The sequence below is a fragment of the Megachile rotundata genome, unplaced genomic scaffold (assembly GCF_050947335.1).
Source record: "Megachile rotundata isolate GNS110a unplaced genomic scaffold, iyMegRotu1 scaffold0022, whole genome shotgun sequence".
Taxonomy (NCBI): domain Eukaryota; kingdom Metazoa; phylum Arthropoda; class Insecta; order Hymenoptera; family Megachilidae; genus Megachile; species Megachile rotundata.
Genome location: NW_027473319.1, coordinates 3,935,793 through 3,960,243, shown reverse-complemented (window position 1 = coordinate 3,960,243; position 24,451 = coordinate 3,935,793).

Below are 24,451 nucleotides of genomic sequence, written 5' to 3'. Positions count from 1 at the left end.
AATCTCCCAAATACAATCATACAATCACAATCATACAATCACAATCATACAATCACAATCATACAATCACAATCATACAATCGCATTCATACAATCGCAATCATACAATCACAATCATACAATCGCAATCATACAATTACAATCTCCCAAATACAATCCCCCAAATTCAATCACCCAAATACAATCATACAATCACAATCATACAATCATAATCATACAATCACAATCATACAATTACAATCATACATCACAATCATACAATCACAATCATACAATCACAATCATACAATCACAATCATACAATCACAATCATACAATCACAAAAATACAATCATAATCATACAATCACAATCATACAATCGCAATCATACAATCACAATCATACAATCATAATCATGCAATCACAATCATACGATCGCAATCATACAATCACAATCATACCATCACAATCATACAATCAGAATCATACAATCATAATCATACAATTACAATCATACATCACAATCATACAATCACAATCATACAATCGCAATCATACAATCACAATCATACAATCGCAATCATACAATTACAATCTCCCAAATACAATCTCCCAAATACAATCTCCCAGATACAATCATACAATCACATTCATACAATCACAATCATACAATCATAATCATACAATTACAATCATACATCACAATCATACAATCACAATCATACAATCGCAATCATACAATCGCAATCATACAATTACAATCTCCCAAATAAATCTCCCAAATACAATCTCCCAAATACAATCATACAATCACAATCATACAATCACAATCATACAATCACAATCATACAATCATAATCATACTATCACAATCATACTATCACAATCATACAATCACAATCATACAATCACAATCATACAACCACAATCATACAATCGCAATCATACATTCAAAATCATGCAATCACAATCATACAATCACAATCATGCAATCACAATCATACAATCAGAATCATACAATCACAATCATTTAATAGCAATCGTACAATCACAATCGTACAATCACAATCGCACAACCACAACCAGACAATCACACTCATACAATCACAATCATACAATCACAATCATACAATCACAATCATACCATCACAATCATACTTTCACAATCATACAATCACAATCATACAATCACAATCATACAATCACAGTCATACAATCACAATCATACAATCACAATCATACTATCACAATCATACAATCACAATCATACAATCTCAATCATACAATCACAATCATACAATCATAATCATACAATTACAGTCATACATCACAATCATACAATCACCATTATACAATCGCAATCATACAATCACAATCATACAATCGCAATCTCCCAAATACAATCTCCCAAATACAATCTTCTAAATACAATCAAACAATCACAATCATACAATCACAATCATACAATCACAATCATACAATCACAGTCATACAATCACAATCATGCAATCACAATCATACTATCACAATCATACAATCACAATCATACAATCACAATCATACAATCACAATCATACAATCGCAATCATACAATTACAATATCCCGAATACAATCTCCCAAATACAATCATACAATCACAATCATACAATCACAATCATACAATCATAATCATACAATTACAATCAGACATCACAATCATACAATCACAATCATACAATCGCAATCATACAATCACAATCATACAATCGCAATCATACAATCACAATTATGCAATCACAATCATACAATCGCATTCATACAATCGCAATCATACAATCACAATCATACAATCACAATCATACAATCACAATCATAAAATCACAAAAATACAAACTTAATCATACAATCACAATCATACAGTCACAATCATACAATCACAATCATACAATCATAATCATACAACCACAATCATACGATCGCAATCATACAATCACAATCATACCATCACAATCATACAATCACAATCATACAATCATAATCATACAATTACAATCATACATCACAATCATACAATCACAATCATACAATCGCAATCATATAATCACAATATCCCAAATACAATCTCCCAAATACAATCATACAATCACAATCATACATACACAATCATACAATCACAATCATACAGTCGCAATCATACAATCGCAATCATACAATCGCAATCATACAATTACAGTATCCCAAATACAATCTCGCAAAGACAATCATACAATCACAATCATACAATCACAATCATACAATCACAATCATACAATCACAATCATACAATCGCAATCATACAATTACAATATCCCAAATACAATCTCCCAAATACAATCATACAATCACAATCATACAATCATAATCATACAATCACAATCATACAATCACAATCATACAATCACAATCATACAATCACAATCACACAATCACAATCGTACATTCACAATCATACAATCACAATCATACAATCACAATCATACAATCACAATCATACAATCTCAATCATACAATCACAATCATACAATCGCAATCATACAATTACAATCTCCCAAATACAATCTCCCAAATACAATCTCCCAGATACCATCATACAATCACATTCATACAATCACAATCATACAATCATAATCATACAATTACAATCATACAATCACAATCATACAACCGCAATCATACAATCGCAATCATACAATCACAATCATACAATCACAATCATACTATCACAATCATACAATCACAATCATACCATCACAATCATACTTTCACAATCATACAATCACAATCATACAATCACAATCATACAATCACAGTCATACAATCACAATCATACAATCACAATCATACTATCACAATCATACAATCACAATCATACAATCACAATCATACAATCACAATCATACAATCACAATCATACAATCACAATCATACAATCGCAATCATACAATCACAATATCCCAAATACAATCTCCCAAGTACAATCATACAATCACAATCATACATACACAATCATACAATCACAATCATACAATAGCAATCATACAATCGCAATCATACAATCGCAATCATACAATTACAGTATCCCAAATACAATCTCGCAAATACAATCATACAATCACAATCATACAATCACAATCATACAATCACAATCATACAATCGCAATCATACAATTACAATATCCCAAATACAATCTCCCAAATACAATCATACAATCACAATCATACAATCATAATCAAACAATCACAATCATACAATCACAATCATACAATCACAATCATACAATCACAATCACACAATCACAATCGTACATTCACAATCATACAATCACAATCATACAATCATAATCATACAATTACAATCATACATCACAATCATACAATCACAATCATACAATCGCAATCATACAATTACAATATCCCAAATACAATCTCCCAAATACAATCATACAATCACAATCATACAATCACAATCATACAATCACAATCATACAATCACAATCGTACAATCGCATTCATACAATCGCAATCATACAATCACAATCATACAATCGCAATCATACAATTACAATCTCCCAAATACAATCTCCCAAATACAATCTCCCAGATACCATCATACAATCACATTCATACAATCACAATCATACAATCATAATCATACAATTACAATCATACAATCACAATCATACAATCACAATCATACAATCACAATCATACAATCACAATCATACAATCACAATCATACATTCACAATCATACAATCGCATTCATACAATCGCAATCATACAATCACAATCATACAATCGCAATCATACAATTACAATCTCCCAAATACAATCTCCCAAATACAATCACCCAAATACAATCATACAATCACAATCATACAATCATAATCATACAATCACAATCATACAATCACAATCATACAATCACAATCATACAATCACAATCATACAACCACAATCATACATTCAAAATCATGCAATCACAATCATACAATCACAATCATGCAATCACAATCATACAATCATAATCATGCAATCACAATCATACAATCACAATCGTACAATCACAATCGCACAACCACAATCATACAATCATAATCATACAATCACAATCATACTTTCACAATCATACAATCACAATCATACAATCACAATCATACAATCACAATCATACAATCACAATCATACAATCACAATCATACAATCGCAATCATACAATCGCAATCATACAATCACAATCATACAATCACAATCATACTATCACAATCATACAATCACAATCATACAATCACAATCATACAATCACAATCATACAATCATAATCATACAATCACAATCATACAATCACAATCATACAATCACAATCATACTATCACAATCATACAATCACAATCATACAATCACAATCATACAATCACAATCATACAATCACAATCATACAATCACAATCATACATTCAAAATCATGCAATCACAATCATACAATCACAATCATGCAATCACAATCATACAACCATAATCATGCAATCACAATCATACAATCACAATCGTACAATCACAATCGTACAATCACAATCGCACAACCACAATCATACAATCATAATCATACAATCACAATCATACTTTCACAATCATACAATCACAATCATACAATCACAATCATACAATCACAATCATACAATCACAATCATACAATCACAATCATACAATCACAATCATACAATCGCAATCATACAATCGCAATCATACAATCGCAATCATACAATCGCAATCATACAATCACAATCATACAATCTCAATCATACAATCACAATCATACAATCACAATCATACAATCATAATCATACAATTACAATCATACATCACAATCATACAATCACAATCATACAATCGCAATCATACAATCACAATCATACAGTCGCAATCATTCAATTACAATCTCCCAAATACAATCTCGCAAATACAATCTCCCAAATACAATCATACAATCACAATCATACAATCACAATCATACAATCACAATCATACAATCACAATCATACTATCGCAATCATACAATCACAATCATACAATCACAATCATACAATCACAATCATACAATCACAATCATACAATCACAATCATACAATCACAATCGTACAATCACAATCATACATTCAAAATCATGCAATCACAATCATACAATCACAATCATGCAATCGCAATCATACAATCACAATCATACAATCACAATCATACAATCACAATCATACAATCACAATCATACAATCACAATCAGACAATCACAATCATACAATCACAATCATACAATCACAATCATACAATCACAATCATACAATCACAATCATGCAATCACAATCATACACTCAAAATCATGCAATCACAATCATACAATCACAATCATGCAATCACAATCATACAATCATAGTCATACAATCACAATCCTACAATCACAATCGTACAATCACAATCGTACAATCACAATTGCACAACCACAATCAGTCAATCACAATCATACAATCACAATCATATAATCACTATCATACAATCACAATCATACAATCACAATCATACTTTCACAATCATACAATCACAATCATACAATCACAATCATACAATCACAGTCATACAATCACAATCATGCAATCACAATCATACTATCACAATCATACAATCACAATCATACAATCACAATCATACAATCACAATCATACAATCGCAATCATACAATTACAATATCCCAAATACAATCTCCCAAATACAATCACACAATCACAATCATACAATCACAATCATACAATCATAATCATACAATTACAATCAGACATCACAATCATACAATCACAATCATACAATCGCAATCATACAATCACAATCATACAATCGCAATCATACAATCACAATTATGCAATCACAATCATACAATCGCATTCATACAATCGCAATCATACAATCACAATCATACAATCACAATCATACAATCACAATCATAAAATCACAAAAATACAAACTTAATCATACAATCACAATCATACAGTCACAATCATACAATCACAATCGTACAATCATAATCATACAACCACAATCATACGATCGCAATCATACAATCACAATCATACCATCACAATCATACAATCACAATCATACATTCAAAATCATGCAATCACAATCATACAATCACAATCATGCAATCACAATCATACAATCATAATCGTGCAATCACAATCATACAATCACAATCGTACAATCACAATCGTACAATCACAATCGCACAACCACAATCAGACAATCACAATCATACAATCGCAATCATACAATCGCAATCATACAATTACAATCTCCCAAATAAATCTCCCAAATACAATCTCCCAAATACAATCATACAATCACAATCATACAATCACAATCATACAATCACAATCATACAATCATAATCATACTATCACAATCATACTATCACAATCATACAATCACAATCATACAATCACAATCATACAACCACAATCATACAATCGCAATCATACATTCAAAATCATGCAATCACAATCATACAATCACAATCATGCAATCACAATCATACAATCAGAATCATACAATCACAATCATTTAATAGCAATCGTACAATCACAATCGTACAATCACAATCGCACAACCACAACCAGACAATCACACTCATACAATCACAATCATACAATCACAATCATACAATCACAATCATACCATCACAATCATACTTTCACAATCATACAATCACAATCATACAATCACAATCATACAATCACAGTCATACAATCACAATCATACAATCACAATCATACTATCACAATCATACAATCACAATCATACAACCTCAATCATACAATCACAATCATACAATCATAATCATACAATTACAGTCATACATCACAATCATACAATCACCATCATACAATCGCAATCATACAATCACAATCATACAATCGCAATCATACAATTACAATCTCCCAAATACAATCTCCCAAATACAATCTTCCAAATACAATCAAACAATCACAATCATACAATCACAATCATACAATCACAATCATACAATCACAATCATGCTATCACAATCGTACAATCACAATCGTGCAATCACAATCGCACAACCACAATCAGACAATCACAATCATACAATCACAATCATTCAATCACAATCATACAATCACAATCATACTTTCACAATCATACAATCACAATCATACAATCGCAAGCATACAATCACAATCATACAATCTCAATCATACAATCACAATCATACAATCACAATCATACAATCATAATCATACAATTACAATCATACATCACAATCATACAATCACAATCATACGATCGCAATCATACAATTACAATATCCCAAATACAATCTCCCAAATACAATCACCCAAATACAATCATACAATCACAATCATACAATCATAATCATACAATCACAATCATACAATCACAATCATACAATCACAATCATACAATCACAATCATACAATCACAATCATACAATCACAATCATACAATCACAATCATACATTCACAATCATACAATCGCATTCATACAATCGCAATCATACAATCACAATCATACAATCGCAATCATACAATTACAATCTCCCAAATACAATCTCCCAAATACAATCACCCAAATACAATCATACAATCACAATCATACAATCATAATCATACAATCACAATCATACAATCACAATCATACAATCACAATCATACAATCACAATCATACAACCACAATCATACATTCAAAATCATGCAATCACAATCATACAATCACAATCATGCAATCACAATCAGACAATCACAATCATGCAATCACAATCATACAACCATAATCATGCAATCACAATCATACAATCACAATCGTACAATCACAATCGTACAATCACAATCGCACAACCACAATCATACAATCATAATCATACAATCACAATCATACTTTCACAATCATACAATCACAATCATACAATCACAATCATACAATCACAATCATACAATCACAATCATACAATCACAATCATACAATCACAATCATACAATCGCAATCATACAATCGCAATCATACAATCGCAATCATACAATCGCAATCATACAATCACAATCATACAATCTCAATCATACAATCACAATCATACAATCACAATCATACAATCATAATCATACAATTACAATCATACATCACAATCATACAATCACAATCATACAATCGCAATCATACAATCACAATCATACAGTCGCAATCATTCAATTACAATCTCCCAAATACAATCTCGCAAATACAATCTCCCAAATACAATCATACAATCACAATCATACAATCACAATCATACAATCACAATCATACAATCACAATCATACTATCGCAATCATACAATCACAATCATACAATCACAATCATACAATCACAATCATACAATCACAATCATACAATCACAATCATACAATCACAATCGTACAATCACAATCATACATTCAAAATCATGCAATCACAATCATACAATCACAATCATGCAATCGCAATCATACAATCACAATCATACAATCACAATCATACAATCACAATCATACAATCACAATCATACAATCACAATCAGACAATCACAATCATACAATCACAATCATACAATCACAATCATACAATCACAATCATACAATCACAATCATGCAATCACAATCATACACTCAAAATCATGCAATCACAATCATACAATCACAATCATGCAATCACAATCATACAATCATAGTCATACAATCACAATCCTACAATCACAATCGTACAATCACAATCGTACAATCACAATTGCACAACCACAATCAGTCAATCACAATCATACAATCACAATCATATAATCACTATCATACAATCACAATCATACAATCACAATCATACTTTCACAATCATACAATCACAATCATACAATCACAATCATACAATCACAGTCATACAATCACAATCATGCAATCACAATCATACTATCACAATCATACAATCACAATCATACAATCACAATCATACAATCACAATCATACAATCGCAATCATACAATTACAATATCCCAAATACAATCTCCCAAATACAATCACACAATCACAATCATACAATCACAATCATACAATCATAATCATACAATTACAATCAGACATCACAATCATACAATCACAATCATACAATCGCAATCATACAATCACAATCATACAATCGCAATCATACAATCACAATTATGCAATCACAATCATACAATCGCATTCATACAATCGCAATCATACAATCACAATCATACAATCACAATCATACAATCACAATCATACAGTCACAATCATACAATCACAATCGTACAATCATAATCATACAACCACAATCATACGATCGCAATCATACAATCACAATCATACCATCACAATCATACAATCACAATCATACATTCAAAATCATGCAATCACAATCATACAATCACAATCATGCAATCACAATCATACAATCATAATCGTGCAATCACAATCATACAATCACAATCGTACAATCACAATCGTACAATCACAATCGCACAACCACAATCAGACAATCACAATCATACAATCGCAATCATACAATCGCAATCATACAATTACAATCTCCCAAATAAATCTCCCAAATACAATCTCCCAAATACAATCATACAATCACAATCATACAATCACAATCATACAATCACAATCATACAATCATAATCATACTATCACAATCATACTATCACAATCATACAATCACAATCATACAATCACAATCATACAACCACAATCATACAATCGCAATCATACATTCAAAATCATGCAATCACAATCATACAATCACAATCATGCAATCACAATCATACAATCAGAATCATACAATCACAATCATTTAATAGCAATCGTACAATCACAATCGTACAATCACAATCGCACAACCACAACCAGACAATCACACTCATACAATCACAATCATACAATCACAATCATACAATCACAATCATACCATCACAATCATACTTTCACAATCATACAATCACAATCATACAATCACAATCATACAATCACAGTCATACAATCACAATCATACAATCACAATCATACTATCACAATCATACAATCACAATCATACAACCTCAATCATACAATCACAATCATACAATCATAATCATACAATTACAGTCATACATCACAATCATACAATCACCATCATACAATCGCAATCATACAATCACAATCATACAATCGCAATCATACAATTACAATCTCCCAAATACAATCTCCCAAATACAATCTTCCAAATACAATCAAACAATCACAATCATACAATCACAATCATACAATCACAATCATACAATCACAATCATGCTATCACAATCGTACAATCACAATCGTGCAATCACAATCGCACAACCACAATCAGACAATCACAATCATACAATCACAATCATTCAATCACAATCATACAATCACAATCATACTTTCACAATCATACAATCACAATCATACAATCGCAAGCATACAATCACAATCATACAATCTCAATCATACAATCACAATCATACAATCACAATCATACAATCATAATCATACAATTACAATCATACATCACAATCATACAATCACAATCATACGATCGCAATCATACAATTACAATATCCCAAATACAATCTCCCAAATACAATCACCCAAATACAATCATACAATCACAATCATACAATCATAATCATACAATCACAATCATACAATCACAATCATACAATCACAATCATACAATCACAATCATACAATCACAATCATACAATCACAATCATACAATCACAATCATACATTCACAATCATACAATCGCATTCATACAATCGCAATCATACAATCACAATCATACAATCGCAATCATACAATTACAATCTCCCAAATACAATCTCCCAAATACAATCACCCAAATACAATCATACAATCACAATCATACAATCATAATCATACAATCACAATCATACAATCACAATCATACAATCACAATCATACAATCACAATCATACAACCACAATCATACATTCAAAATCATGCAATCACAATCATACAATCACAATCATGCAATCACAATCATACAATCATAATCATGCAATCACAATCGTACAATCACAATCGTACAATCACAATCGCACAACCACAATCATACAATCATAATCATACAATCACAATCATACTTTCACAATCATACAATCACAATCATACAATCACAATCATACAATCACAATCATACAATCACAATCATACAATCACAATCATACCATCACAATCATACTTTCACAATCATACAATCACAATCATACAATCACAATCATACAATCACAGTCATACAATCACAATCATACAATCACAATCATACTATCACAATCATACAATCACAATCATACAATCACAATCATACAATCACAATCATACAATCATAATCATACAATCACAATCATACAATCACAATCATACAATCACAATCATACAATCACAATCATACAATCACAATCACACAATCGCAAGCATACAATCACAATCATACAATCTCAATCATACAATCACAATCATACAATCATAATCATACAATTACAGTCATACATCACAATCATACAATCACCATCATACAATCGCAATCATACAATCACAATCATACAATCGCAATCATACAATTACAATCTCCCAAATACAATCTCCCAAATACAATCTTCCAAATACAATCAAACAATCACAATCATACAATCACAATCATACAATCACAATCATACAATCACAATCATGCTATCACAATCGTACAATCACAATCGTGCAATCACAATCGCACAACCACAATCAGACAGTCACAATCATACAATCACAATCATTCAATCACAATCATACAATCACAATCATACTTTCACAATCATACAATCACAATCATACAATCGCAAGCATACAATCACAATCATACAATCTCAATCATACAATCACAATCATACAATCACAATCATACAATCATAATCATACAATTACAATCATACATCACAATCATACAATCACAATCATACGATCGCAATCATACAATTACAATATCCCAAATACAATCTCCCAAATACAATCACCCAAATACAATCATACAATCACAATCATACAATCATAATCATACAATCACAATCATACAATCACAATCATACAATCACAATCATACAATCACAATCATACAATCACAATCATACAATCACAATCATACAATCACAATCATACATTCACAATCATACAATCGCATTCATACAATCGCAATCATACAATCACAATCATACAATCGCAATCATACAATTACAATCTCCCAAATACAATCTCCCAAATACAATCACCCAAATACAATCATACAATCACAATCATACAATCATAATCATACAATCACAATCATACAATCACAATCATACAATCACAATCATACAATCACAATCATACAACCACAATCATACATTCAAAATCATGCAATCACAATCATACAATCACAATCATGCAATCACAATCATACAATCATAATCATGCAATCACAATCATACAATCACAATCGTACAATCACAATCGCACAACCACAATCATACAATCATAATCATACAATCACAATCATACTTTCACAATCATACAATCACAATCATACAATCACAATCATACAATCACAATCATACAATCACAATCATACAATCACAATCATACAACCGCAATCATACAATCGCAATCATACAATCACAATCATACAATCACAATCATACTATCACAATCATACAATCACAATCATACAATCACAATCATACAATCACAATCATACAATCATAATCATACAATCACAATCATACAATCACAATCATACAATCACAATCATACTATCACAATCATACAGTCACAATCATACAATCACAATCATACAATCACAATCATACAATCACAATCATACAATCACAATCATACATTCAAAATCATGCAATCACAATCATACAATCACAATCATGCAACCACAATCATACAACCATAATCATGCAATCACAATCATACAATCACAATCGTACAATCACAATCGTACAATCACAATCGCACAACCACAATCATACAATCATAATCATACAATCACAATCATACTTTCACAATCATACAATCACAATCATACAATCACAATCATACAATCACAATCATACAATCACAATCATACAATCACAATCATACAATCACAATCATACAATCCCAATCATACAATCGCAATCATACAATCGCAATCATACAATCGCAATCATACAATCACAATCATACAATCTCAATCATACAATCACAATCATACAATCACAATCATACAATCATAATCATACAATTACAATCATACATCACAATCATACAATCACAATCATACAATCGCAATCATACAATCACAATCATACAGTCGCAATCATACAATTACAATCTCCCAAATACAATCTCCCAAATACAATCTCCCAAATACAATCATACAATCACAATCATACAATCACAATCATACAATCACAATCATACAATCACAATCATACTATCACAATCATACAATCACAATCATACAATCACAATCATACAATCACAATCATACAATCACAATCATACAATCACAATCATACAATCACAATCGTACAATCACAATCATACATTCAAAATCATGCAATCACAATCATACAATCACAATCATGCAATCGCAATCATACAATCACAATCATACAATCACAATCATACAATCACAATCATACAATCACAATCATACAATCACAATCAGACAATCACAATCATACAATCACAATCATACAATCACAATCATACAATCGCAATCATACAATTACAGTATCCCAAATACAATCTCGCAAATACAATCATACAATCACAATCATACAATCATAATCATACAATCACAATCATACAATCACAATCATACAATCACAATCATACAATCACAATCACACAATCACAATCGTACATTCACAATCATACAATCACAATCATACAATCACAATCATACAATCACAATCATACAATCTCAATCATACAATCACAATCATACAATCATAATCATACAATTACAATCATACATCACAATCATACAATCACAATCATACAATCGCAATCACACAATTACAATATCCCAAATACAATCTCCCAAATACAATCATACAATCACAATCATACAATCACAATCATACAATCACAATCGTACAATCGCATTCATACAATCGCAATCATACAATCACAATCATACAATCGCAATCATACAATTACAATCTCCCAAATACAATCTCCCAAATACAATCACCCAAATACAATCATACAATCACAATCATACAATCATCATCATACAATCACAATCATACAATCACAATCATACAATCACAATCATACTATCACAATCATACAATCACAATCATACAATCACAATCATACTATCACAATCATACATTCAAAATCATGCAATGACAATCATACAATCACAATCATGCAATCACAATCATACAATCATAATCATGCAATCACAATCATATAATCACAATCGTACAATCACAATCGTACAATCACAATCGCACAACCACAATCAGACAATTACAATCATACAATCACAATCATACAATCACAATCATACAATCACAATCATACAATCACAATCATACAATCACAATCATACAATCACAATCATACAATCACAAAAATACAATCATAATCATACAATCACAATCATACAATCACAATCATACAATCATAATCATGCAATCACAATCATACAATCTGAATCATACAATCATAATCATACAATTACAATCATACATCACAATCATACAATCACAATCATACAATCGCAATCATACAATCACAATCATACAATCGCAATCATACAATTACAATCTCCCAAATACAATCTCCCAAATACAATCTCCCAGATACCATCATACAATCACATTCATACAATCACAATCATACAATCATAATCATACAATTACAATCATACATCACAATCATACAATCACAATCATACAATCGCAATCATACAATCGCAATCATACAATTACAATCTCCCAAATAAATCTCCCAAATACAATCTCCCAAATACAATCTCCCAAATACAATCATACAATCACAATCATACAATCACAATCATACAATCACAATCATACTATCACAATCATACAATCACAATCGTACAATCACAATCATACAATCATAATCATACAATTACAATCATACATCACAATCATACAATCACAATCAGACATCACAATCATACAATCACAATCATACAATCGCAATCATACAATCACAATCATACAATCGCAATCATACAATCACAATTATGCAATCACAATCATACAATCGCATTCATACAATCGCAATCATACAATCACAATCATACAATCACAATCATACAATCGCAATCATACAATTACAATATCCCAAATACAATCTCCCAAATACAATCATACAATCACAATCATACAATCACAATCATACAATCATAATCATACAATTACAATCAGACATCACAATCATACAATCACAATCATACAATCGCAATCATACAATCACAATCATACAGTCGCAATCATACAATCACAATTATGCAATCACAATCATACAATCGCATTCATACAATCGCAATCATGCAATCACAATCATACAATCACAATCATACAATCACAATCATAAAATCACAAAAATACAAACTTAATCATACAATCACAATCATACAGTCACAATCATAAAATCACAATCATACAATCATAATCATACAATCACAATCATACGATCGCAATCATACAATCACAATCATACCATCACAATCATACAATCACAATCATACAATCATAATCATACAATTACAATCATACATCACAATCATACAATCACAATCATACAATCGCAATCATACAATCACAATATCCCAAATACAATCTCCCAAGTACAATCATACAATCACAATCATACATACACAATCATACAATCACAATCATACAATCGCAATCATACAATCGCAATCCTACAATCGCAATCATACAATTACAGTATCCCAAATACAATCTCGCAAATACAATCATACAATCACAATCATACAATCACAATCATACAATCACAATCATACAATCGCAATCATACAATTACAATATCCCAAATACAATCTCCCAAATACAATCATACAATCACAATCATACAATCATAATCAAACAATCACAATCATACAATCACAATCATACAATCACAATCATACAATCACAATCACACAATCACAATCGTACATTCACAATCATACAATCACAATTATACAATCATAATCATACAATTACAATCATACATCACAATCATACAATCACAATCATACAATCGCAATCATACAATTACAATATCCCAAATACAATCTCCCAAATACAATCATACAATCACAATCATACAATCACAATCATACAATCACAATCATACAATCACAATCGTACAATCGCATTCATACAATCGCAATCATACAATCACAATCATACAATCGCAATCATACAATTACAATCTCCCAAATACAATCTCCCAGATACCATCATACAATCACATTCATACAATCACAATCATACAATCATAATCATACAATTACAATCATACATCACAATCATACAATCACAATCATACAATCGCAATCATACAATCGCAATCATACAATTACAATCTCCCAAATAAATCTCCCAAATACAATCTCCCAAATACAATCTCCCAAATACAATCATACAATCACAATCATACAATCACAATCATACAATCACAATCATACTATCACAATCATACAATCACAATCATACAATCACAATCATACAATCACAATCATACAACCACAATCATACAATCGCAATCATACATTCAAAATCATGCAATCACAATCATACAATCACAATCATGCAATCACAATCATACAATCAGCATCATACAATCACAATCATTCAACAGCAATCGTACAATCACAATCGTACAATCACAATCGCACAACCACAACCAGACAATCATACAATCGCAATCATACAATTACAATCTCCCAAATACAATCTCCCAAATACAATCACCCAAATACAATCATACAATCACAATCATACAATCATAATCATACAATCACAATCATACAATCACAATCAAACAATCACAATCATACAATCACAATCATGCAATCACAATCATACACTCAAAATCATGCAATCACAATCATACAATCACAATCATGCAATCACAATCATACAATCATAGTCATACAATCACAATCCTACAATCACAATCGTACAATCACAATCGTACAATCACAATTGCACAACCACAATCAGTCAATCACAATCATACAATCACAATCATACAATCACTATCATACAATCACAATCATACAATCACAATCATACTTTCACAATCATACAATAACAATCTTACAATCACAATCATACAATTACAATCATACATCACACTCATACAATCACAATCATACAATCGGAATCATACAACTACAATCATACAATCATAATCATACAATTACAATCATACAATCACAATCATACAATCGCAATCATACAATCACAATCATACAATCACAATCATGCTATCACAATCGTACAATCACAATCGTGCAATCACAATCGCACAACCACAATCAGACAATCACAATCATACAATCACAATCATTCAATCACAATCATACAATCACAATCATACAATCACAATCATACCATCACAATCATACTTTCACAATCATACAATCACAATCATACAATCACAATCATACAATCACAGTCATACAATCACAATCATACAATCACAATCATACTATCACAATCATACAATCACAATCATACAATCTCAATCATACAATCACAATCATACAATCATAATCATACAATTACAGTCATACATCACAATCATACATTCAAAATCATGCAATCACAATCATACAATCACAATCATGCAATCACAATCATACAATCATAATCATGCAATCACAATCATACAATCACAATCGTACAATCACAATCGCACAACCACAATCATACAATCATAATCATACAATCACAATCATACTTTCACAATCATACAATCACAATCATACAATCACAATCATACAATCACAATCATACAATCACAATCATACAATCACAATCATACCATCACAATCATACTTTCACAATCATACAATCATAATCATACAATTACAATCATACAATCACAATCATACAATCGCAATCATACAATCGCAATCATACAATTACAATCTCCCAAATAAATCTCCCAAATACAATCTCCCAAATACAATCTCCCAAATACAATCATACAATCACAATCATACAATCACAATCATACAATCACAATCATACAATCACAATCATACAATCACAATCATACTATCACAATCATACAATCACAATCATGCAATCACAATCATACAATCACAATCATGCAATCACAATCATACAATCATAATCATGCAATCACAATCATACAATCACAATCGTACAATCACAATCGCACAACCACAATCATACAATCATAATCATACAATCGCAAGCATACAATCACAATCATACGATCTCAATCATACAATCACAATCATACAATCACAATCATACAATCATAATCATACAATTACAATCATACATCACAATCATACAATCACAATCATACGATCGCAATCATACAATTACAATATCCCAAATACAATCTCCCAAATACAATCTTCCAAATACAATCAAACAATCACAATCATACAATCACAATCATACAATCACAATCATACAATCACAATCATGCTATCACAATCGTACAATCACAATCGTGCAATCACAATCGCACAACCACAATCAGACAATCACAATCATACAATCACAATCATTCAATCACAATCATACAATCACAATCATACAATCACAATCATACCATCACAATCATACTTTCACAATCATACAATCACAATCATACAATCACAATCATACAATCACAGTCATACAATCACAATCATACAATCACAATCATACTATCACAATCATACAATCACAATCATACAATCTCAATCATACAATCACAATCATACAATCATAATCATACAATTACAGTCATACATCACAATCATACATTCAAAATCATGCAATCACAATCATACAATCACAATCATGCAATCACAATCATACAATCATAATCATGCAATCACAATCATACAATCACAATCGTACAATCACAATCGCACAACCACAATCATACAATCATAATCATACAATCACAATCATACTTTCACAATCATACAATCACAATCATACAATCACAATCATACAATCACAATCATACAATCACAATCATACAATCACAATCATACCATCACAATCATACTTTCACAATCATACAATCACAATCATACAATCACAATCATACAATCACAGTCATACAATCACAATCATACAATCACAATCATACTATCACAATCATACAATCACAATCATACAATCACAATCATACAATCACAATCATACAATCATAATCATACAATCACAATCATACAATCACAATCATACAATCACAATCACACAATCGCAAGCATACAATCACAATCATACAATCTCAATCATACAATCACAATCATACAATCATAATCATACAATTACAGTCATACATCACAATCATACAATCACCATCATACAATCGCAATCATACAATCACAATCATACAATCGCAATCATACAATTACAATCTCCCAAATTCAATCTCCCAAATACAATCTTCCAAATACAATCAAACAATCACAATCATACAATCACAATCATACAATCAAAATCATACAATCACAATCATGCTATCACAATCGTACAATCACAATCGTGCAATCACAATCGCACAACCACAATCAGACAGTCACAATCATACAATCACAATCATTCAATCACAATCATACAATCACAATCATACTTTCACAATCATACAATCACAATCATACAATCGCAAGCATACAATCACAATCATACAATCTCAATCATACAATCACAATCATACAATCACAATCATACAATCATAATCATACAATTACAATCATACATCACAATCATACAATCACAATCATACGATCGCAATCATACAATTACAATATCCCAAATACAATCTCCCAAATACAATCACCCAAATACAATCATACAATCACAATCATACAATCATAATCATACAATCACAATCATACAATCACAATCATACAATCACAATCATACAATCACAATCATACAATCACAATCATACAATCACAATCATACAATCACAATCATACATTCACAATCATACAATCGCATTCATACAATCGCAATCATACAATCACAATCATACAATCGCAATCATACAATCATAATCATACAATTACAATCATACATCACAATCATACAATCACAATCATACAATCGCAATCATACAATCACAATATCCCAAATACAATCTCCCAAGTACAATCATACAATCACAATCATACATACACAATCATACAATCACAATCATACAATCGCAATCATACAATCGCAATCATACAATCGCAATCATACAATTACAGTATCCCAAATACAATCTCGCAAATACAATCATACAATCACAATCATACAATCACAATCATACAATCACAATCATACAATCGCAATCATACAATTACAATATCCCAAATACAATCTCCCAAATACAATCATACAATCACAATCATACAATCATAATCAAACAATCACAATCATACAATCACAATCATACAATCACAATCATACAATCACAATCACACAATCACAATCGTACATTCACAATCATACAATCACAATTATACAATCATAACCATACAATTACAATCATACATCACAATCATACAATCACAATCATACAATCGCAATCATCCAATTACAATATCCCAAATACAATCTCCCAAATACAATCATACAATCACAATCATACAATCACAATCATACAATCACAATCATACAATCACAATCGTACAATCGCATTCATACAATCGCAATCATACAATCACAATCATACAATCGCAATCATACAATTACAATCTCCCAAATACAATCTCCCAAATACAATCTCCCAGATACCATCATACAATCACATTCATACAATCACAATCATACAATCATAATCATACAATTACAATCATACATCACAATCATACAATCACAATCATACAATCGCAATCATACAATCGCAATCATACAATTACAATCTCCCAAATAAATCTCCCAAATACAATCTCCCAAATACAATCTCCCAAATACAATCATACAATCACAATCATACAATCACAATCATACAATCACAATCATACAATCACAATCATACAATCACAATCATACTATCACAATCATACAATCACAATCATACAATCACAATCATACAATCACAATCATACAACCACAATCATACAATCGCAATCATACATTCAAAATCATGCAATCACAATCATACAATCACAATCATGCAATCACAATCATACAATCAGAATCATACAATCACAATCATTCAACAGCAATCGTACAATCACAATCGTACAATCACAATCGCACAACCACAACCAGACAATCACACTCATACAATCACAATCATACAATCGCAATCATACAATTACAATCTCCCAAATACAATCTCCCAAATACAATCACCCAAATACAATCATACAATCACAATCATACAATCATAATCATACAATCACAATCATACAATCACAATCAAACAATCACAATCATACAATCACAATCATGCAATCACAATCATACACTCAAAATCATGCAATCACAATCATACAATCACAATCATGCAATCACAATCATACAATCATAGTCATACAATCACAATCCTACAATCACAATCGTACAATCACAATCGTACAATCACAATTGCACAACCACAATCAGTCAATCACAATCATACAATCACAATCATACAATCACTATCATACAATCACAATCATACAATCACAATCATACTTTCACAATCATACAATAACAATCTTACAATCACAATCATACAATTACAATCATACATCACACTCATACAATCACAATCATACAATCGGAATCATACAATTACAATCATACAATCATAATCATACAATTACAATCATACAATCACAATCATACAATCGCAATCATACAATCGCAATCATACAATTACAATCTCCCAAATAAATCTCCCAAATACAATCTCCCAAATACAATCTCCCAAATACAATCATACAATCACAATCATACAATCACAATCATACAATCACAATCATACAATCACAATCATACAATCACAATCATACTATCACAATCATACAATCACAATCATGCAATCACAATCATACAATCACAATCATGCAATCACAATCATACAATCATAATCATGCAATCACAATCATACAATCACAATCGTACAATCACAATCGCACAACCACAATCATACAATCATAATCATACAATCGCAAGCATACAATCACAATCATACGATCTCAATCATACAATCACAATCATACAATCACAATCATACAATCATAATCATACAATTACAATCATACATCACAATCATACAATCACAATCATACGATCGCAATCATACAATTACAATATCCCAAATACAATCTCCCAAATACAATCTTCCAAATACAATCAAACAATCACAATCATACAATCACAATCATACAATCACAATCATACAATCACAATCATGCTATCACAATCGTACAATCACAATCGTGCAATCACAATCGCACAACCACAATCAGACAATCACAATCATACAATCACAATCATTCAATCAAAATCATACAATCACAATCATACAATCACAATCATACCATCACAATCATACTTTCACAATCATACAATCACAATCATACAATCACAATCATACAATCACAGTCATACAATCACAATCATACAATCACAATCATACTATCACAATCATACAATCACAATCATACAATCTCAATCATACAATCACAATCATACAATCATAATCATACAATTACAGTCATACATCACAATCATACATTCAAAATCATGCAATCACAATCATACAATCACAATCATGCAATCACAATCATACAATCATAATCATGCAATCACAATCATACAATCACAATCGTACAATCACAATCGCACAACCACAATCATACAATCATAATCATACAATCACAATCATACTTTCACAATCATACAATCACAATCATACAATCACAATCATACAATCACAATCATACAATCACAATCATACAATCACAATCATACCATCACAATCATACTTTCACAATCATACAATCACAATCATACAATCACAATCATACAATCACAGTCATACAATCACAATCATACAATCACAATCATACTATCACAATCATACAATCACAATCATACAATCACAATCATACAATCACAATCATACAATCATAATCATACAATCACAATCATACAATCACAATCATACAATCACAATCACACAATCGCAAGCATACAATCACAATCATACAATCTCAATCATACAATCACAATCATACAATCATAATCATACAATTACAGTCATACATCACAATCATACAATCACCATCATACAATCGCAATCATACAATCACAATCATACAATCGCAATCATACAATTACAATCTCCCAAATACAATCTCCCAAATACAATCTTCCAAATACAATCAAACAATCACAATCATACAATCACAATCATACAATCAAAATCATACAATCACAATCATGCTATCACAATCGTACAATCACAATCGTGCAATCACAATCGCACAACCACAATCAGACAGTCACAATCATACAATCACAATCATTCAATCACAATCATACAATCACAATCATACTTTCACAATCATACAATCACAATCATACAATCGCAAGCATACAATCACAATCATACAATCTCAATCATACAATCACAATCATACAATCACAATCATACAATCATAATCATACAATTACAATCATACATCACAATCATACAATCACAATCATACGATCGCAATCATACAATTACAATATCCCAAATACAATCTCCCAAATACAATCACCCAAATACAATCATACAATCACAATCATACAATCATAATCATACAATTACAATCATACATCACAATCATACAATCACAATCATACAATCGCAATCATACAATCGCAATCATACAATTACAATCTCCCAAATAAATCTCCCAAATACAATCTCCCAAATACAATCTCCCAAATACAATCATACAATCACAATCATACAATCACAATCATACAATCACAATCATACTATCACAATCATACAATCACAATCGTACAATCACAATCATACAATCATAATCATACAATTACAATCATACATCACAATCATACAATCACAATCAGACATCACAATCATACAATCACAATCATACAATCGCAATCATACAA